At 37.3% G+C, this 23,512-nt stretch overlaps 1 protein-coding gene across 1 annotated transcript in view; it reads left to right on the top strand.

The window, feature by feature from the left end:
- Positions 1-11,098: 11,098 nt before the first annotated feature.
- LCA5 (lebercilin LCA5) overlaps positions 11,099-23,512 on the top strand; it is a 59,494-nt gene continuing 47,080 nt past the window's right edge. The window contains exon 1 of the mRNA XM_032873209.1: positions 11,099-11,554. The gene's annotated coding sequence lies outside the window, so the exon portion shown is untranslated. The remainder of the gene's footprint in view (positions 11,555-23,512) is intronic.

Below are 23,512 nucleotides of genomic sequence, written 5' to 3'. Positions count from 1 at the left end.
AATATGATGTCAGCTGGCTTGCAAAATTTCTGAAGATCTAATAATGGGCCCTTGTGAGCCAGTTGCCAGCTAGCTCTAGCATATCAATGACTTGGGTTCTGGGTCAGCTCTGCCAGGAGGTTGGGGTGAGATTTTGAACACCTCCCTGGCCCTCTGTTTCCCCATCAGATGAAAGGGTTGGAGCTAGGGTTAAACTCTAGCTGTTCAAAGTCTCCACAAGTTTGGCCTGGCGGTTGGAAGGAGGATTCTTGGGGCTTCTTTTGGGAAACGGTATTTGAGCGATGCTCTTCCATTAGGGTTGTACCTCCTCACATCCTCTTCAACTTTGCGGACCCATGCTGACTCTCTCAGAGAGGATTTTAGATTTCTATGTCAGGTACCGTTTGAAGAGAAGCTTCAGAAAGCCATTTGAATAATTGATCTCAAAGTGTAGCTTCCATTTATGAAAATCAATACTATGAAACTTAAATTGTGAGTCAAACACCAACATAAGGATGTCTGTGGATAGTACTGGACTTTCTCTTACCTCTCAGTTAAGTGTTAAACTAAACGCTGGTTGAAAGAGTCAACCATGCCTGAGTGGAATTATATGCATGGAATCATAGACTTTTTACAATAAGTATCTTAGAGAAGACTTGTTCCAAGCGTTTTCAAATGTGCCCAAAGTGTTCATTAGAACCCCCTCAGAAAAATGCCTCTGTGTGTACGCATGTGTGTGTGTGTACAAACGGGTGTGCATTAACATGGTAATCCACTTCCCTCCCCACTACCATGTCTCTTTAGATGGAGAAGCAGCCCTTCCTATACATCCTATGAAATCATGCTTTTGTTTTTTGTTTTTAAAATACTGGGTTTCCATACAAAGTTTCTTTAGAAGAATCCGTTCTGCTGGAGGGTGAAAGGGGAAGTAAAGGCATAGGATTAGTGCTGTTTGCTTTGTTTAACAAACCAGAAACCAAGCTTTAAAGAAAACAAATATCTTGTCACTATCCCACAACCAGTAACAGGCAGAGGCATGTCTGGAATTCAGGTCTGTGAATTTAGGTTTCCAGACTGGTCATTCCCTTTTCAGAAGCTGGCTACCGAGGAACACTACTTCCCATTATATGTCTCTGGGTAAATAATCTAATCATGTGTTGTCCCAGTAGGGTAGTCACAACCCAAATGTGACTGCTGAGGTACATGAAATGTGGCTCGTCTGAATTGAGATGTGTTGTAACTGCAAAATACATACCAAGTGTCAAATTCTTGGCACAAAACAACAGTGTGAAATAGCTCATTGATAATTTTAAAATATTGATTACATGTTGAAATAATACTTTGGATATATTGTGTTACATAAAATATATGGTAAATTTAATTTCATTTCTTAAAACTTACATTAATGTGACTGGCTACTAGACAATTTAAAATGAAATATGTGGCTCACATATTGTGTTTCTGTTAGGCAAATCTAATCTAACCAAAAGGTCAGTTTGCACACTAAGTACCGTGGGAAATATCTGCCCTTCCTATTTTTCAGGGTTTTAAAAAAATTTTTATTAAAAACTTCTATTTTACTCATCTCTATACCCAGCGTAGGGCTCAAACTCACTACCCTGAGATCAAGAGTCGCACACACTTCTAACTGAGCCAGCTAGAGGCATCCCTCTCAAGGTTGTTTTAAAATCAAATGAAGTAATCTTTGTGAGTGCTATGCAAAACACTGCTCAAATATGATCATATTCTGAAGCATTTTAAACATTTAAGTTTGCTGTGTTAATTGCTCCCTGGAAGGCAAGAAAAGTTTTGTGGAGTTTTTTCTTTGTTGTTGTTTGTATGTTTTGGGGGGAAGGAGGTAGATCATAGTGTAGGCTGCAAACATTATAAAGAACACATTCATTCAGACTTATTTATATGCTGTGTATGTGCTGAGCCCATCTACTCATTAGCCTCAGTGCAGAGCCATATAGATTGTAGATGCTACTTACATGCAGTGAGAATCTCAGTTTGAGTGATAGGCCTTAGAATCCTCCCAAAAAAGAACTTTTCTAAGGGGAAGAATCAAGCATGGTTATCTTGATCAAGAGCTATCAAAGAAGGTAGTGTCTGACTATATAACACAGTGACTTATTCAAAGATATACCAGATCATCTCTCTACTGGTTTGTGTCATAATGCATGAGAAATGAAAGCACTGTTTCACTAACTTACATGAAACATCTGGGCATAACAAATGTCTTAGTTCAGGCTACTCTAACAAAGTATGATAATGAAGCCTCGGTGGATTAAACAACAGAAATTTATTCCTCACAGTTCTAGAGGCTGGGAGGTTCAAGATCATGATGCTAGCAGCTCTTTTGTGTGGTGAGAACCCAGCTCCTGGGTTGCAGATGGTTGTCGTGTTGTACCCTTACATGACAGAGAGCAGAGAGCAGAGAGCTAGCTTTCTGGTGTCTTCTTTAAGGGTACTAATCCCATTCGTGAGGGCTTCTTCCTCATGGTGTCATTACCTCTCAAAGGCCCCATCTCTTAATACTATCTCACTGGGGATCTGATTTCAACATATAAATGTTTTTGAGGGGGAAAGCACAAACATTTAGTCTATAATAACAAGTAACACTTTACTGGGATCCATTTAATAGAGAATAATACATAGGAAAGGGGCATTTCACATTCACCTCCAAAACTTGGTTCTAGAACACTAGATCAGTCAGGCTACTGTCAGGAAAAGAGAAACCACACTAGGTTTGAACAGAGGTTATTTAATACAGGGAATTAGAACATAGGTGGTGAAAGGCTAAAATATCACAAAGGGAACACTGAGATAACCTGGATATCTGTATTGTAGAAAGCAGTTAATTTGTTAAGGGAACAAAATAATTGAGATTGGGGGTCACTGGAGCCTAGGTACTCAGAGGAGAGGCCCTACAGAGCTGATGTCTACACCCCTAGGGGACAGTTCCAGGTATGTAGACCTAAGAACAGCAAAAGACATGTTAGAATAGAGCCAGCTGCTGGTGTCATAGTCACACTGATAGAAGCAGGGACATGAAAAAGGAACTTTGCTCTCACCAACTCCCACCTTGCCACCTTTTCCTAATGTGTTCTATCAGCAGAACCTAACAATGAACCAACTAGCAAAGAGACTGGGAAATGTAGTTTGTTGAGTCCTCAGCACTACATAACAGAATATAGAAAGGCAGGTTTGGATCTGAGAAACAATAGGTATACTTCTGGCATAATTCCAATTCAACTGTGGCCCTGACATGGTGGTGGCACTCAGAGAGCTAGTGATAGCCACCAGTGGAAACTGCTGGCTTCTGGAAAGAAATGGGATAGACTGTTGCATGATATAGCAGTGGTCCTGGTGTCTTTCCTAGGAAGGACTACCAATGAAGGTTGGTGTGTTTGTAAGTATGAGACACTCTCTGGGAGGTCCCAGAAATTACTGTGGGAAAGTCTTTTGACAATATAAGTATTATAAATTAGAAGGGGTCAAAAGACAGCCATATATGGTTGCTATTATCTATATTTACAGCCTACATAATTACATACGTTTTTCTTAAATGAACTTTAAATTAAGTATGCCAGACTGGTTTACAAACCTATTTGAATAAAATTGTCATTGTCACTTTTGGGGACTTTTTAAAGTTTTGTCTGGTATTCTTTTTTCTAGTAACAACATTCCAGTTTTCCTTTGGGGAACCATTTCTCTCAGCTCTTCTGGAAGAACATGAAAATTCAGGAGACTTGATCTTACCCTTTCTACTTCCCCTACCGCAAGCAACCCCTTGGCCGCAGTAATTAGCTCATGTCCTGGTATGAGAAGTCAGAATGAATACCAGGATTTCTGTTGGACCAATCAGAAAAGAGGTGTTCTTTTCTCCATGGGGTTGTTAGGTGAATAGAGTATAAGTCTGGAGCTTAGGTGTTAATACCTAGCATTTCCTATAGCCTACCTGGTATAAAACCAACACATAGGGGAGTATGTGCAAGATAAAGAGATCATTTTTTTAAAGAGAAAACAATTTTAATAACATTGAATGTATGGATCTAACCATATTTGGAAATAGGTCACCTTCTAGATTTTTCTATTTATATAAGTCAATGCAATTTTTTAAAATGAAGTCATTGAAAACGTTGAAATAACACACAGTGAAAAACACCTATTGTAAGTTTACATTTTGATGAGTTTTGATAGAGGAAACACTCATTTAAGTCCACCTCAGTCAAGATACAACCTGTTTACAACACTCTAAAAAATCTCTCATTTTTTCCCAGTCAATTGCTACCCTGTTCCCGTAGTCAAATGTTCTGATTTTCACCAGTATAAATGAACTCTGCCTGCTTTTGAGCTGATTATTGGGGGTAATATACAGAATATATTCTTTTGTGGTTGACTTCTGCTTAACATACCTTGGAAATTTATCATGTTGATCAGTTAATTTTCTTGATACCCAGCATTACATTGTAAGGATATACATTTTTGTTTTTTTAAAGTTTTTATTTAAATTCCAGTTAGTTAACATACAGTGTAATATTGGTTTCAGGAGTACAATTTAGTGATTCAACAGTTCCATATAACACCTAAGTGCTCATCACCTATTTCACCCATCCCCCACTCACCTCCCCTCTGGTAATCATCATTTTGTTCTCTATAGCTGAGTCTGTTTCTTGGTTTGCCTGTCTCTCTTTTCCCCATGATCATTTGTTTTGTTTCTTAAATTCCACATGAGTGAAAAAAATAAACACATTTTTTTAACATGACCTAAAGATATAATCACTTATTGTGTATAAAAAAAAAAAAAGAAAAACCCCAAAGTTAAAATCATGTGTAGTAATCACTGTTCAATATTCAGCCTTACAAATGTTTTAGGTATCAAAAGATGATTCATTAATTAACTTGATGTACTATCAATCCAAGTTCTTAAGTTTCCTAAGGATTTTGGAAATTATGTTTAAACTGAACTACTATAAAACATAATTACTGTTATAAAACATTAGTTGAAATTATGATTCAATTTAGTTGAACACAAAGGGATATACATTTTAGCAATTTATGCTCATGTTGATGGATAATTAGGTTGTTTCCTATTTCATAATATTAACAAATCAATACTGTTGATTAAGTATTTTTGGATATCTGCTTTTGTTTCTCCTGTTTTACCTTGGAGTAAAATTACTAGGATATGCTGGAGATGTGTGCTTGTCTACATAAGAAACACCATCTGCATTCTTACTTGGATGTCCTGTAGATATCTCAAACAAATTACTCCTTACTGTTCTTTACCTCTCACTTGCATTCTGTACTCACTGTCTTGGTGAAGGGTGCCACGTGTCTTACTCAGGAATCTGGGCTCAACCTAGCTTCCTTCTTCCCTCTACACCCTCCTACATGCAATCAGTCTGGTAACACAGGTAGTACATACCCATTTTCTTTCTCTCTTTGTTATGATTGCAATATGGTGATTTTTCAAACTTTTTTTTTTACCTTTGAGATATAGTAAAAAAATACACATTACATGTATATAAAAGTAACTGAAACAAAAACTTCACGGTACTTATCTGTTCCACTCTATATCTATTTAAAAAATGTGATCATAAACCATAAATTGATTTGATGATTCATTAATGAGTTACAAACACAGTTTGGAAAAAAGATGGATGAAAGCTCAGGTCCCAGAGTCAGACAAGAGTTTAAATCCCTACTCCTCTATTTAACTGTAACCTTGGGCCAAGTTCTTAACTGCCATCCCCACCCCAACCATGGCTTCACTTGCAACAACAACAACAAAATAATAAAAATAATATGGTATCATAGAATTGTAACAAGGGTTAAAATGGGTTGTAGCAAGGATAAAGGGAGTTTATAAAACTTTAAGCTCAGGTCCAGGAATAGAAGGTGCTCAACTGATACTAGCTGATGCAGGCCTCCTCATTTCTTGCCTATATTACTCACCCCTTTCTGAAGTTTTAAAGCCCTTAGCTGACTTTCTGCTTCTGGTCTCACCCTGCATGATGCCACTGAGATAATCTTTCTCCAATGCAGATCAAATCGTATCAATCCTCTCTGTTCAAAAGCTCATTTGTCACTCCTTGGCTTTTGGTATTAAATATATGCTTCTTAAAAAGGCATTTAAACATTCAGCCTTTGCTCCCTCTCAGGTCATATCTTGGGCCGTTCCCTTTCTAAGTGTTCCCCATCGTGTCTTCCTCAGTGATTTGTCCTGCCCCTCTAATGCTGTATACTGATTTGTTTCTATCTTATCAATCTTCCCACCTCCAGTTAGCTTTTATGTAACATAAGCTACAATTCGAGAGTTAGTTTTTCTGGGAAGCATATCTGGGCCACCAGGCTGAGCTAAGAGTCACTCTTGCAAGTCCCCTTAACACCCTAAAGATACCTTTATAATAGCCCTTAATACACAGTAACTGCAATTTGAGAAACTTATTTTTCTTGTTCATTAGACAGTAATCAGCTAGAAGACAAGGACTTTATTTTTCATATCTGTATTCTCTAACAGTGTGTAGTAAGTACTCAATATGTATTTAGTGAATGAATGAAAGTGTTTAACTTAGTTTTCCACTGTGATTCTGCCATTTTCCTGTCTTTACTGGAGAAATAACTGGCTGTTTTATGCTAGAATCCTGAAGTAGTAAAAACACTTTTTTCAATAAATAATATTGATTTACCTAACATATCTGTCAATTAAAATTAAAAATCACCTAGCACATTAACTAAATTATTACTTAGCAATAATTTAATATTAATTAAAATTACCTAGCATACTTATTGTAAATTAAAAATATAGTCACTGATATTAACAGAATTTCCTATGGATTATTTTCAGTTAAGAACAGGCAATTGCCTACTAAGAAAATTGTACTGACATTCTCCCTTTCAAATCTAACAATGTGAATACAAATAGAATTATGTTTTCCTTCAGTGCTATTTCTACTGCTTTGGAGATAGCACTTAGTCTGTAGGTCAAATTACTTAAAGATGTAGTTGTGGAGTAATGAAACCCAAAAACATGTATTAAAAACTAACTTAAACCAATTTTTGGCTTAACTCTTTTTATGCAAAACAAAAGTAAAAGATCCTCACGTTCAAATAAATTCCATGAAATTGAGAAACTATCAATGATTTACTCACCGGTTATGAAAGAAGAAAAATCCTAGTAAACATCTCAATGGTTTTATTTCTTTCTCCACTAATAAAATAATAAACTTGCAAATTTCATATAGCGATCAAAAAAGATTTATCCTTTAAACAAAGCAATAATCAAAGGGTATCAGCCTTCTGTACTGCAAGGGCAAATAATAATAATCAACTAGACTAAATTTGTTTCTGGAAGATCAAATCACCGTATGTGTCTCCAATTTTACTATTATTTACACCTGGCTCAAGTTTTCTTAAGCCATTCAATTTCTTTTGAACACCTAGCATATAAGATGCTGTTTAAAAGTTAGTATTATATGCTGACAATCTATTTACCTGTAATTTCTTTTTTTAAGAAGATTTTACTTATTTATTAGAGAGAGAGAGCACATGCACATGTACCCATGAGCATAACTGGGGTGTGGGGAGGGAGGGCAGAGGGAGAGGGAGAAGCAGACTCCCTGCTTTAAAGCAGGGAGTCCACTAAGCCCTGGATCCCGGGACCCTGAAATGGTGACCTGAGCTGAAGATAGACGCTTAAACCAACTGAACCACCCAGGAGCCCCAACCTGTAATTTCTTAATAAGTTTAAAATTTTTTAGCAATATGGACACCAGAAGTTTGATTTAAAAGTTTTAAATTTTTTATTTTTATTTTTTAAGAACATCTTTTATTATTTTTTAAAGATTTTATTTATTTATTCGAGATCGAGAGATAGTGAGAGAGTGCAAGATAAAGCACAAGTGGGAGGGAGGAGCCCCATATGGGGCTCAATGCCAGGACCCTGGGATCCTGACCTGAGCCAAAGGCAGACACTTAATCGACAGAGCCCCCCAGGCCCCCAATTTTTTTTATTATCACCTATCTAGGTAAGATATGTAAAATTGTGACAATGCTTTTTTTTTTTTTTTCCAAAGAATGGTGCTAAATGGACAACTAAACTTTATTTTTTAATTTAATTTTTTAAAAACGATTTTATTTATTTATTTGAGAGAAAGAGAGAGAGTATGGGGGGGGAGGGTCAGAGGGAGAAGCAGATTCCCCACTGAACGGGGAACCCTATGTAGGACTTGATCCTGGGACTCCAGGATCATGACATAAGCTAAAGGCAGTCGCTCATCCAACTGAGCCACCCAGGCACTCACAACCAAACTTTAGCTAAGGATGATTATACTGGTGTGCTTTCTAAGATATGATTTCTTATAGTATGTTCCTTTTAAAATGCAGTCATTGTAATTTCTGGATTGTCTACAGAAGGAAGTCTACCTATTAATTTTATGAAACTTCTGATTTATTGCTCAAACTTCTTAGTTTCTTCACATGGAAAATGGGAATAATTTCATTGGTAAGCACTCTAGGAAGAGTTTAATTAACAATATCTGTATCATCACATGGTATTAATTAAGGCAATCAAAATCTTGCAGAAAGGGAACATTCAGCTAGCAAAATGATTAATCTGGAGATATTGCAATATTGTGTAAGGCCAAAATACTAAAAATAAAACTACAGTGTTATATGAAAATATATTAAAAATATATTTAATATATTTTAAAAATAAAACTCCAATCATACTGATTATTATAATATATATAGTATAATTCCTTTCATAAATATAATCTTAAATAATAAGAAGGCTTATTCCTATTAAATATAATTTCAAGTGTCATAATATAGAAATATACTTTTGTTGGCTTTCTCTTTTTCTGAAAAGCAGAATAGAAATTATTTCATGTTTTGGGATAGATTTTAAAGAATTAGTTCAATAAGCTGGTTTTTAGTCCTGGAGATTTAGAAATCCTTTGGGTCTTTATTCAATGTCAAGTAAATTGATAGTCACTGTTACTCCAAATATGATAGAATGAATAAAAGTGCACATTGTAAACATCTTGAAAATGTGTTATATACAATTAGATAATTTTTTGGAGACGACTAACCTTTTAAGTACTTTCTTGCTTTCTAGCAACTCTATTAACCTGTAGGTGAAACATATTAAAGGCATTCAATTTGAATCCTGGAATTTAGCTGACCTAGACTTCATTCTTGCCTCTACCACTTACTACTTTCGTATTTCCTAGTGGATTCTTTCATTTCTCTGAATCTGATTCCTCAGGTATAACAATGAATAACACCCGTCTAGAATCAGCAATGAAGATGGAATGAGATTACATTGCCTAGCACATTGCTAGTGCAGAATGAATGTTAGTTTCATTCTCAGCTGTCCTTGAAAGCTAGCAACCTTCATTTGACTCCTTGGAGAGAGAAGTTTGTTCTTTCACCTAAACACAGCATGTTTCTTCACCCTTTATAGCTATTTCCTTTAAAAGTACTCTACCAATGCGCTTATTAAACTACGTAATATTAACTCTAATGGAGTCAGTAATAACCAGTGAGCTATTTTAACGAAGAGTATTAGCAGATTTAAACTGATGAAATGTTATTTAAGTGCACTTTAGGTATTACTCATCTTTATTTTTCACTAACAGACGATTCCTATCTTCTACTTTCTATACAGAAAATTGCATTTAATTACAGTATTGTTTAGGTGGGTTAGTCTGTAACTTGAAGTGAAAGATATTGACAGGATAAAATGAAAGCTTTGAAATAGGACAAAATTGGGAAAACGAGGTCAGGCAAGAAACAGAATTACCATAATTCATGGTGAGAGGATTGACTACAATGCATTTGCCTTCAAGATTTAGACACTGCAGAATGGAGGTAAAGCCCAGTTTTGAAGAAATTACCAATGGCGAAAAAAGCGGGGTGCGGTGTTAAGCCATCTTGGTAATCAGAACCTTTAGAATTGCTTAAAATAACCTTCACCGAAGAGAGCATTTTCTTTTTACTTTCCCTGCCTCCCGCAATTAATGCCGTTTAACGCACTGTCAGTTTTTTAAAAAGGGAAAATGCCATACTGCAATTCTCAATAGGTTACTGACTGCACCACGACATTTACTTTTTTTTTTTTTAATGTGCAAATCTCTCAAATGTCATTCCGCCTCGAACCCTTTCCAAAACCTTAAAAAAACCCACTTTCAAGCCAAACTTGCTGCGCGTTCGTGAATTACAAAGGTCAGGACCTCAAGGAAGGATCCTTAGTACACTAGCTCCACCAACTCCTGAAAACAAGCAATCTCGGTGCTAACCAAGAAGTAACTAGCTATTTGTTTATAATTAATTTCTTCCTAATTTAAAATCAATTGATTTCCAAGAAGGACTCAAAACAGTTTCCAACGTTTTCCATCACGCATTTGCCAATTTCTACAACTCATTACACCAATCCCCTTTCCCCTCCGCCCACATCCTCCCCGAACCATCCAAGGCCCTTGAAGCTGTGCGGTCGCGTAAAGCCCTGCACTGCCCACCGAGGCCCGCCGCACCCCGCAGAGCTTGGGCGGGAACCACTTCCCCACTCCCGGCTGCCGCTACAACTGAAGCGGTCAACCAATGGCTGCCTTCTCCCGTACTCATTGTCCCGCCTTCCAGTTCCACTGACCCCAATAGGAATGGTCGTCTGGTGCCGGAGGCCAATGGGAGATTGGGGGCGGGAATCATTGGCTGCAGTCTTGCCGCAGTGCAGTATGGTCCTCCGTCTCGGTTACCCTGGTGCCGAAGTCGCCGCGTCGCCGCCGCCAGGGAACTACGGTCCCCGCCCCTAACCTGGCCCTGTGTTCAAACTTCCCGCACCCCGGCAACCTTGGCTCCCGCCCCTCAATCTTCGCAGCAACCCGGCACCCACTCTTGGGCGGCTAGACGGGGAGTTTGTTCCGCTGAGAGAAGGCAAGGAGGCGGGACGCCGCGTCGAATCTGAGGAGGGGCCGGGGCGGGTTGGGGGGTGGGCTTTTGGCGTGGGCGTGGAAACTGGGGTTCGGGGTGCGAAGTGAGATTGGGACTGAAGCGTGGGGGGCTGGCTATTCTTGGATGGAGGTATGAGAGTGGAGTTGTTAAAGCAGGGAGGATGAGCGGATTAGGGATAGGGAGTGTTTGGGGACGCGGGGAGAACAGAGTCCTAAGCAAATAAGTGAGGAGCACGGCAGCCGGGAAAGGACAGGGAGGAAGGGAGGTTGGCTACAGGTGGGGGATTGGGAATTTAGGAGGAGACGAAGTTATAGAAGGTTTAGTTATTTGTTGGAATCGAGAAAAGGAGGAAGGGAGCTCATTGCAGGAGAATCTAGAGATAGGGTTAGGAATTATTAGGAAACCGTAGAGGCCTGTGGAGACTGAAGATGGGAAAGGAGGGACAGAGGCAAGAAGGGGAAGGAGACTGCGAAACTTTCGGTATCTCTGGGATAATAATTGGAGATTAAAGACAGTTTGGTTAAAGCGGAAAGGCTCATTTATCCTGGCTGTGAAATTTTTACATGTCCATCAAGGCTGGGATGAGAGGAAAGATGTTTGGCAAAAAATGCGCCAGGTGAGTCGGAGTGCTCTGGCTGGTGTTCTGCGTGGGCAGGACCAAAAGGATACCGGTTTTGTGGTGGTGAAGACCATGGGCCAGGTTCACCTTAGTTTAAACCCCCTCTCATTCACTTTGTGACCTTGGACAAATTACTAATATCAACTAGTAACAAATTGTTGGCTAGTAACAAGGGGCATATATATTTTTTTCCATTTGGGAATGGGAATAGTAGATACTGTTGTGAGGATTAATTTCGTGTGATGTTCCTACCTATAGTGAGATAACTGAAGAAAAAATTGGATGGTTCTGTTAAAGTGGATTTGTTCTTGAAATTTTGTGTGAGCAGTTCGATGGGCTGCAATTACTGGAGATTTTCTTAATCTTTTGCTTGTTGGATCCTCCTCTGAAAGTCTGAAGAACGTTTTGGCTCCTCTCCATAGGAAAGTACACTTGGGCACAAACATTTTTATGCTGGTCCTTTACCATCAACTTGGATTAAAAATATCTTTGAGATCAAAAGTCACCATTTAAATGATTTTTATGTATTTATCTTTTTTGGCGGGAGGGGTCTACATGCAGATTTGAAAAAAGGGTACAGTTCTGGAGATTATTATGTTATTTTAATTAATATTTTTTCAAGTTATAGTTCCACGTTTGAATTTTATATTACAAATATATACAGAGAATCATTTTATTTTTTTTATAATTTTATTTATTTATTTGACAGAGAGAGAGAGAGAGAGATCACAAGTAGGCAGAGAGACAGGCAGAGAGAGGAGGAAGCAGGCTCCCCGCTGAGCAGAGAGCCGGAAGCGGGCCTTGATCCCAGGATCCTGAGATCATGACCTGAGCCCAAGGCAGAGGCTTTAACCCACTGAGCCACCCAGGCGCCCGAGAATCATTTTAAATATCAAAAAGAGTTGGTGATTTTTGGAAAAGATTTTTCTTTTTTTTTGTCAGCATCACATTTTTTCTATTAAGCAGTCATGGAATAGCAGACACAGAAGTCCATTAGAAGATGCTACTTTTGGGATGCCTGGGTGGCTCAGTTGGTTAAGCTTCTGATTTCAGCTCAGGTCATGATCTCCAGATGGGGAGATCAAGCCCTGCATCAAGCTCTGGCCTGGGCATGGAGCCTGCTTGATTCTGTCTCTCCCTCTGCCCACAACACCCCCCCCCCCCCCCGCCACGCCCCAAAGAAGATTCTGCTCTTTCACCTGGTTCTTCTTCTGCCTGTTGTTATTGATCTTCTTTGCTTCTTTGTGGGATGATGCTCCTCCTCTGCTCACCAGTATTGCGTTTCCTCTTAATTTAGTCTTCTGCCTTCTCTTCACTCTGTTCTTTTTTTGGCTGAGTTCATCTTCAGGCTTCTGGTCATCTTGGCTTTCACCATCTATATTTTATTAATGCACAATCAGTTTTTGTCTCTGTCCTGGAACTCTTGAATTAGTTCTAAATTTATATAGCTAATTTTTGATGTTTCCACATAGATTTCTTACAGGCATCCTAAACTCGATGTATCTAATATGAAACCATCACCTTTCTCCACCAGACCTGTCCTATTGAATGGTGCCATATTTACCCAATTTTGTAAGCCCAAAACTTTGAAATTCATTTTCTGAATTTGGAAGAATTTGGAATTCTCTGTTCTCATAGTCCACATATAATGTCATCAAGTCCAATTTGTTTTATTTGATAAACATTTCTTAATTCTGTACTCTACATCTCTAGTTACCCTCTGTTAGTTCAAAGCACTATCACTTGTCACCTGATTTCAAGACCAGCTGTTTTTCTGCCTTAAGCCTTATTGGGCCTCCAGTTCTTGGGCTGAAGATGGATCTTTGTAAATGTGGATCTGATCATTTTAATCCTACTGAAGATCCTTTTTTTTCTAACCAACTTCTTTGTATGATATAAAGATCCTTCTTGTAACAGTCTCTTCCACTTGATCCAGTCTCCTTTGTTACTTTATCACTGCCCTCCAGCCAGTGCAGTCATTCTAAACCAGCATTGTCTAAAAGAAATATAATGTGAACCATGTACATAATTTAAAACATTTTTTCAGTAGTCACAGGAAAATACAAACAGGTGAAATTAATTTTAATAGTATATCTTATTTAAACCAGTACATCCAAAATAATATTTTAATGTGATGTATATTTATTTTTTTTTACTTTTTAAAGATTTTATTTATTCACTTGACAGAGATCACAAGCAGGCAGACAGGCAAGCAGAGAGAGAGGAGGAAGCAGGCTCCCTGCTAAGCAGAGAGCCCAATGCGGGGCTCGATCCCACGACCCAGAGATCATGACCCGAGCTGAAGGCAGAGGCCCAGCCCACTGAGCCACCCAGGCAACCCTAACGTGATGAATATTTAAAAATATATTCAAGTAGATAGTTTATGTTCTTTTTTATGTAGTAAGTTTTCAAAATGCCATGTGTATTTTACACTTACAGCATATCTCATTTCTGACTAGTACATTTCACGTTTTCAGTAGCCGCTGTTTGAATAGCACAATTGCATACTTTTTTGCGGTTTGATGATATGCCTCACCTATCTCATGCCTTTTACGTTTGCACATGCTGCTCTCTTTTCCTGAAATAGACTCTTCTGTCATGAACTGTGTTCTTTTAGTAACCTCACCTACCATTATCCACCCCCTGCGCCAAAAAAAAAAAAACCCCAAAACACCCATACTTGTGTTTAGCCTCAGGTAATACCTAAAGACTTAATTTAGGCATTATTTCCTCTGGAAGTCTTTCCAAATTCCCTCTGTCCTCTCAATCTTAGTTTTAAGTGTACTTAGCCTACTTTATTTTTTTTGTCATTAGTACTCATACTCTTGCATTATCTTTTTCTTCCTGTGTTGGAGTTTCTAAATGGTAAGGTGTCAGTTGTATCTTATTTTTTGTATCTCCATTCATAGTTTAGTGCCTCACATAGTAGGTGTTCAGTAAATGCCTTATACATGTATGAATGAATATTCTGTGATGTTTTCATTTGACTGACTACACTTTGGGAATGCATATTGTAGTTAAGATGCTTTAATTTGAACCACTGTTTCAAAATGCTGTTTAAATGAAGCTGATTATGCCTTAAATTTTAAGTCTAGCATATGCTGTGCTCTGCCCTAGAGTCCAGAAAACCATATTTAAAATCTAAACATAGTTTGATTTTAAAGCAGGAGTAGGTGTTGTGTAAATAAAGGTAGGCTAAAAAAATGCTTAGGAATATAGCGGAACATATCGGTAGAAGGGTAGAAAAATGACTTGGCTTTATCTGTTTCTAATAATTTTTTCTCCTTTGTAAGAGAGTAGTAGTTGCAGTTTTAAATGCAACAAAATTGTTTTTAACTTTGTCTCATCTTCAGTTATTTATATTCCTTTTTGAGGAGAGAAATCTTATTTATACCTTTCTCTCTTAGTTTATTTTTATTTTACTTATCTAGTTGCTTGTTTTGAGTTCTTTTGCTGGCAGCAGAGGTGGCCAGGCAGCAATGTTTTTATACAAAGAAGCTGAACACAAGATATGAACAGTTCTTTGATTTTATATAGTTTTTTCCTTAAAACCAAGAACCTTTATTCAAGTCTTGTAAATCAGATAATTATTATGCTATTCCATATATAGTAAGCTTTTTTAGCTTAGACCTAGTTTTGATTCATTTGAAATGATATAAAGGGGGCATTCTGGTACTGAAGTGGCTTATGGTCATCTTTTTTCTGACCTGTTACATGCGAACTATACTATTTGGGACTTTTTAGAAGTTTATTTTTGGATGAAAAATGACATGTTAGATTTGCTAGTTTTCTAGCATTGCCATGGTAGCACTCCTGGCTATTTTTAGAAAATAAACAATTCTTAGGAATTGAAATTGGGCAAGACTTGTAGTTTTTCTTTTTTGCTTTTATGTAGTTACCTTCTTACAGATAGGGGTGACAGATGAACCAAGTGTTAGTTGATTTACTCTCCATCACAAAGAATTAGCTTAAATTAGCTGGAGAACTGTACATGGAATATAAATCTTCAGTGTTCTGTTAATCTAGGTAACTTTTTTCTTTTAAGAGAAAATAATATTTATTCATTTAGTAATGTTGTGACCATATTAGTCAAATGGAAAATATTATTGTAAGTATAGGTGAAATTTATTTTGTCTGGAGTCATATTAGTTCATCTCAGTTATTTAAAATTAACTGAGTTAGAATATTCCAACTTTACTGTGGTAATGGCTCTGAGCAGACCTTTTTGATTTGCTAACTTTTCTCCCTTCTAAGGAATTTTAGAGATTTAAGTAAGTCTTGCTTAGTTATCTAAAAGAGGGAAAATTTAACACTTCCTTTGAAACAGAAAGACAAACTTTATAGAATGAAATTATTAATGTTCTATTTGGAATAGCTTTATAGAATAATCATTCAGTCCATAAAAAATTAGTGAGTGGTGGTGTTACCATGGTGAACTAGGCAGACAAGATTTCTGGTCTTACAGGCTTTCTATTTAGTAGGAAGAGAAAGATGAATGTAAGATTATTTCTAATAGTAACAAGGTCTATGAAGAAAATAAAACAGTAATTAAGATAGAGTGACTGGGCTTACTTTAATAAAAATGTTAGGAGAGCTATCTTTGAGAAGTTGACATTTGTGCTGAGAGCAGGAGGAAGAGAAGGAGCAAAGTTCTAAGAAGGACCTCTTAGGGTTAAAGGATGAAGCAAGTTCAAAGTCTGTGAGTTGGCAGAAGGTTGGCATGTTGGAGGCAACAAAGAAGGCCACTTTAGCTGAAAAAGTATATGAGTGGCATGAGATAAGGATGGAGAAGTAGGCTGAGGGGTTAGATCTTGTATGAGTTTGCAGGTCTGGTTGTGGAATCTGATGGCTGTAAAAAGCCATTGAAGAGTATTAAGCAGGAGCAATGCTACCTGCTTCTGTGTCATAGCTTTCTCTGTGGAAGCAAGGATAAAAGCAGGTATCACTAGGAGACAATTGCAGAAGTTGAAGTGAAAAAAGATGGTGGCTTGGTCTAGGGCAGTAGCAGTGGGAATGATAAAAAATAATGTGGAATGTATTTTGGGAGATAAAACCATCTGATTTCATAGATGGCTTGGATGTGGGATGTGAGGTTAAGAAGGAATCCAGGATGATCCTTAGGTTTGCGACAGGAGTAATTTAGTAGATGGAAGTGGCATTTAATGAAATTAGAAAAATAGGAAAGAGTGGGGATAGAAAAAGGACAAATTATAATTTTGGCTTTGGACATATAAGTTTGAAATGATTTTTGGATACCCAGATAGAGTTGTCACATATGAAGGTGGATATGTGAATCTGAAAGAGTAAATGAAGCCTAGATGAGACCACCTAAGGAGAGAGTGTAGATGAAGAAAAGAGAACCAATATGTGGTGCCTTGGGTTTTCCAACATTTAGATAAGGAAGAGGAGGCAGATTCAACAAAGTAGAGATAACATTCTAGATTCTAGATTACTCTTCAAAAGAGATTTATTGGAAAATTAGAATAGAGCAACTGGGTCATAGATGTATTAGGACATGGAGTCAAGCAACAGCTTTATTAGAGCCTCTTTGTTGGTAGGAATGATCCTGTGCAGAGTACAGTAGCAGGGGCACAGTCCTGAGATGGAGAGAAGATATGGGAAAGGAGACAGGTGAAAGGTTTAGCTCTGAAAAGGAACAGAAATGCTTCTTAAGTTTTAGTGGCAGGAAGGCAACAATATTGATAGATGCAAATGGAGATGATTTCAAAGATGAGGTAGTTTTCATCTGATTGTTGATACTGAAATACCTAATGGGATACTCAACCAAGAGAAAACTTGTACAGGGATACCTTGTTTAATTGGACTTTGATTTATTGTGCTTTGCAGAAATTGCTTTTTTTTTTTTTTAACAATTTGAGTGGTGGCAATCCTGCATTGAGCAAGTCTCTTGGCGCCATTTTTGTCTAATAGCATTTGTTCACTTTCTGTCTGTGTCACATTTTCTAAATTCTCATAATATTTCAGACTTTTTTGATATAGTATTTCTTACGGTAATCTCTGATTAGTTGGTTATCTTTGATGTTACTGTTGTAATTGTTTTGGGGTGCCATGAACTGCATCCATTTAAGACAGTGGACTTAATTGATAAATGTGTGCATTCTGACTCCTCCACCAAGCAGCCGTTCTCCCTCTCTCTCTCTGTCCTTGGGCCTTTCTATTCCCTGAGAAACAGGATGGAAATTAGGCCAATTAATAACCCTGTGATGGCCTGTAAGAGTTCAAGTGAAAGTCAGACATTTCTCACTTTAAATCAAAGCTAGAAATGATGTAAGCTTAATAAGGAAAGCATGTTGAAAGCCAAGAAAAGCCAAAAGTAGACCTGTGCATCAAACAGCCAAGTTGCAAGTGCAAAGGCAAAGTTCTTTAAGGAAATTAAAAGTGCTACTGAAATGAACACATAAAGTAAGATAAGAAAAAGAAAACAGCTTTATTGCTGATGTGGATAAAGTTTTGGTGGTCTGGGTAGAAGATCAAACCAGCCCCAACAGTCTCGTAAGCCAAAGCCTATTCCAGAGTATAGCCCAAGCTCCCTTCAGTTGTATGAAGGCTGAGAGAAGTGAGGAAGCTGCAAAAGAAAACTTTTGCAGCCTTGGAAGCTGCAAGAACTTGGTTTATGAGGTTTAAGGACAGAAACCATCCCAGTAACGTCAAAGTACAAAGTGAAGCAGTAGGTGCTGTTGTAGAAGCTACATCAAGTTATCCAGAAGATCTATCTCAGATAATAAAGATGGTTCCTTCTCCAAACAACAGATTTTCAATGTAGACACAGCAGCCTTCTAGTGGAAGAAGATGTCATCTAGGACTTTCATAGCTACAAAGGAGAAGTCAGTGCTTGTCATCAAAGCTTCAAAGGCAGACTGATTCTCGTGCAGGCTAATGTAGCTGGTGACTTTTAGTTGAACCGGTGTTCATTTACCATTTCAAAAATTCTAGAGCCATTTGAAGCATTATGCTGAATCTATTCTGCCTGTGCTCTATAAATACAACAACAAAGCCTGGATGACAGCACATGTGTTTACAACATGGTTTACTGAATTTAAATTTTAAGCCCACTGTTGAGGCCTACTACTCAGGAAAGAGAAAAAAAAAATCATTTCAAAATACTACTGCTCATTGACAACGCACCAGATCACCCAAAAGCTGATGGAGATATACAGTGAGATTCATGTTGTCGTCATGCCTGCTAACACAGCATCTATTCTGCAGCTTGTAGATCAAGGAGTAATTTTGACTTTCAAGTTCTCTTATTTAAGAAATATGTAGCTGCCATAGGTAATGATTCCTTTGATGGATCTGGGCAAAGTAAATTGAAAACATTCTAGAAAAGATTCACCATTCTAGATGCCTTTAAGAACATTTGTGATTTGTGGGAAGAGGTGAATATATTCATATTAATGGCAGTTTAGAAGAAGTTGATTCCATCACTCATGGGATGACTTTGAGGGTTTCAAGACTTCAGTGGGGGAGGTAACCATAAGTGTGGTGGCAATAGCAAGAGAACTAGAAGTAGAGCCTGAAGATATGACTGCATTACTGTAATCTCATGATCAAACTTGAACAGAAGAGTTGTTGTTTCTTATGGATGCACAAAGAAAGTGGTTTCTTGGGATGGATTCTCCTGGTAAAGATGCTGTGAAGATTGTTGAAGTGACAAGAAAGGATTTAGAATACTATAGAAACTTAATTGACAAAGCAGTGGCAGGATTTTAGAGGACTGACCCCAATTCTGAAAGTTCTTCTGTGAGTAAGTGCTTTCAAACAGCTTTGCATGCTCCAGAAAAATTGTTTGTGGAAGGAAGAATCAATCAATGAAACAAACTTTATTGTCTTATTTTAAGAAATAACCACAGCCACCCAGCTTTCAGCAATCATCACCCTGATCAGTTAGCAGCCATCAACACTGTGGCAAGGCTCCACCAGCAAGAAGATTACAACTCACTGAGAGCTCAGATGATGATTAACATTTCTTAATTCTTAGCAATGAAACATTTTTAAATTAAGGTATGTACATTTTTTTAAAACAATGCTCTTGCACAGTTAGTAGACTCATATGGTATGGTTCAAACATTCATATGCATTGGGAAACCAAAAAATTCATTTGACTATTTTTATTGTAGTCTGCTTTATTGCAATATTAACTTTGTTTTGGTGGTCTGGAACTAAACCTGCAATATCTCTGAGGTGTGCCTGGATCCATTTCAAGGCTTATTAACTTAATTCTGTCACCTTAGGTAAATTGTACTCTTGGGTAAGTCAGTTTGTTTTTCTAGGTATTAGTTTCCTTATTCTATTCAGAGAAAAAAGTGATTCCTCAGGGTTCCTTCCAGTGCAAAGTTGGTATGTTAAGCTACAGTACTTATTTTTATTTGCATACACACACACACACACACACACACACACACACACACACACATTTTTTAATTGAGGTCCAAATGACACACTTTACATTAGTTTTAAGCATACAGCGTAGAGATTTAACTCTATAGGTTATGCTATGCTTATTATAAGTGAGTCTGTTACTAACCAATGCACCAATTTACATTCCTGCCACCAGTGTGTGGTGGTGTGTGCCTCACCAGTGTGAGGTATTCCTCCACATCCTCTCCAGCATTTGTAATTTACTCTTTTTTTGATACTAACTGTTCTGAATGGTGTGAGTTGATAACCTTATTGTGGTTTTGATTTGCATTTCCATGATGATTAGTGATGTTGAGCATCTTTTCTTTTGTCAGTTGGCTATCTATATGTCTTCTTTGGAAAAACGTCTATTAAGGTTTTCTGCTTACTTTTTAAATTGGATTTTTTTTTTTTTTTTTTTTTTGTGTTGAGTTAGATAAGTTCTTTATATATTTTTGATAGTAACCCTTTAACAGATGTACTAGGTTGCCTTTTTGTTTATGGTTTCTTTTGCTGGGCAAAAATTTTAATTTTGGCGGAATCCCAATAGTTTAGTTTTGCTTTTTTGTTTTCCTAGCCAAGGAGAAATATCTAAAAAACGTTCTTAAGGTCTATATCAAAGAGATTACTGCCTATATTCTTTAGGAGTTTTATGGTTTCAGGTCTCACATTTAGGTCTTTAATTATTGTGAGTTTATTTTTTTGTGTAGTTTAAGAAAGTGGTACAGTTTCATTCTTTTGCATGTTGCTGTTCAGTTTTCCCAGCACCATTTATTGAGAAGGATATCTTTCCCATTATATATTCTTATCTTCTTTGTCATAGATTAATTGACCACACAAGGGTGGGTTTATTTCTGGGCTCTCTGTACTGTTCCATTGATTTATGGGTCTATTTTTGTACCAGTACTCTCTGGGATTGTGATACGCCCATCTTTTTTCTTCTTTCTCAAAATTGTTTTGGCTGTTCAGGGTCTTTGTATTTCTATACAAATTTTAGGATTACTTGTACTAGTTATGTAAAAAATATTACTGGTATTTTGATAGGGTTTGCATTGAATCTGTAGACTGCTCTGAGTAGTATGGACATTTAAACAATATTGGGGCGCCTGGGTGGCTCAGTGGATTAAGCCTCTGCCTTCGGCTCAGGTCATGATCCCTGGGTCCTGGGATTGAGCCCCACATCGGGCTCTCTGCTCAGTAGGGAGCTTGCTTCCCCTTCTCTGTCTGCCTGCCTCTCTGCCTATTTGTGATCTCTCTCTCTCTCTGTCAAATGAATAAATAAAATCTTTAAGAAAACCAATATTAATTCTTCTAACCCATGAGCATGGTATATCTTTCCATTTGTTTGTGTCATCTTCAATTTTTTTCCTCAGAGTTTAATAGTTTTGAGAGTACAGTTCTTTCACGTTCTTGGTTAAGTTTATTCCTAAGCATTTTGTTATTTGTGGAACAATTGTAAATGGAATTTAAAAGAATTTCTCTTTCTGCTGCTTTGTTATTAATGTATAGAAATGCAACAGATTTCTGTGTATTCATTTTGTATCCTGCACCTTTATTGAATTAATGTATTCTAATGGTGTTTTGGTGGCGTCTCTAGGGTTTTCTATATATAGTATCATTATCTACAGTTATTGACTGTTTTACTTTTTCCTTTACCAGTTTGGATGCCTTTTCTTTAATTTTTTTGTCTGATTGAGGTGGCTAGGACTTCCAGTGTCATTTTCAGTAAGAATGGCAAGAGTGGACATCCTTGTCATGTTCCTGATCTTGGAGGAAAAGTTTTCAATTTTTCATCATTGAATGTACTGTTAGCTGTGGGTTTATATTATATTGCCTTAATTATGTTGCAGTATGTTTTCTGCCAGCCCACTTTGTTGACAGTTTCGTTCAGTAGATGGATTGAATGGATTTTGAATTTTGTCAGATGTTTTTTCTGCATCTAATGAGATGATCATATGATTTTTATCCCTCTGTTATGTGGTGTGTCATGTTGATGGTTTGTAGTTGTTGAACTGTTCTGGTGTTCCTGCAGTAAATCCCACTTAATGGTACTAAATTATTCTTTTAATGTATTATTGAATGTAGTTTGCTAATATTTTGTTGACATTTTGCATCTATGTTCATTAGGTATATCGGCTTATAGTTTTCTTTTTTTGGTATTGTCTTTGCTTTTAGTATCAACATAATGCTGACCTTGTAGAATGTATCTGGAAGCTTTCCCTCCTTGGTTTTATTTAAATTCCAGTTAGTTAACATACAGTGTAATATTAGTTTAGTTGTACAGTATAGTGATTCAGCACTTCCATACAACACCTAGTGCTTAATCACAACAGGTACACTTCTTAGTCCCCATCACCTGTTTAACCCATTCCCCCACCCACCTCTCCTTTGGTAACCATTAGTTTGTTCTTTATAGTTAAGAGTTTATTTCCTGATTTGTCTCTCTTTTCCCCCCGCTAAGCTCGTTTGTTTTGTTTCTGAAATTCCACATTTGAGTGAAATCATATGGTATTTGTCTTTATCTGACTTATTTTGTTTAGTATAATACTCTCTTGTTCCATTCACATCATGGCAAACAGCAAGACTTCTCTTTTATAGCTGAGTAATATTACATTATACACCCCCCCCCCCCACATCTTTTCCCATTCATCGGTCAATGAATATTTGGGCTGTTTCCATAGTTTGGCTATAGTAGATAATGCAGCTATAAATATCAGGGTGCATGTATTCCTTTGAGTTAGTTGGTTTTTTTTTTTTTTTTTTTTTGTATTCTTTGGTAAATACCTAGTAGTACAATGTCTGGATCATAAGGTAGATTTTTTTGTTTTTCATTTTTTGTTTTGAGAGAGAGTGGGGATAGGGAGGTGCAAAGGGAGAGGGGGAGAGAGAATTTTAAGCAGGCTCCAGTGTCTTAACACAGAGCCCAACATAGGGCTCAGCCTCATGACCCTGAGATCATGACCTGTGCCAAAATCAAGAGTCAGACACTTAACTGACTGAGTCATCCAGGTGCCCCAGGTAGTTCTATTTTTAGCTTTTTGAGGAATGTCCATAGTGTTTTCCACAGTGGCTGTACCAGCTTGCATTCCCACTAGTAGAGCAAGAATGTTCCCTTTTTTCTACCACCTCACCAACATCTGTTGTTTCTTGTGCTTTTGATTTTAGCCATTCTGACAGGTGTGAGGTGACATCTCATTGTAGTTTTGATTTATATTTCTCTAATGATTAGTGATATTGAGCATCTTTTCATGTGTCTGTTGGCCATCTATATGTCTTTGGAAAAATGTCGAGAATAGGTATTCTTTAAATGTTTGGTAGAATTCACCTGTGAATTTATATGATCCCAGATTTTTGTTCTTGGGAGTTTCTTGAGTACCAATTCAATTTCTTACTAGTAATGAGGTGTTTAGGGTACTGTCTGTAGATAAGACATCACAGCACATTTCTGAAAGAGGAAAAGAGTAATGATAGATGAAACACATTGAAACAGAGAAAGCTGTGTCTGAAAATATTCAGGAGGGAACTACAGCAAAGAAA

The sequence above is a fragment of the Lontra canadensis genome, unplaced genomic scaffold, assembly GCF_010015895.1.
Source record: "Lontra canadensis isolate GAN:19392208 unplaced genomic scaffold, GSC_riverotter_1.0 scaffold47, whole genome shotgun sequence".
In the NCBI taxonomy this organism is placed as follows: domain Eukaryota; kingdom Metazoa; phylum Chordata; class Mammalia; order Carnivora; family Mustelidae; genus Lontra; species Lontra canadensis.
This window is presented reverse-complemented; position numbering and strand designations above follow the sequence as displayed.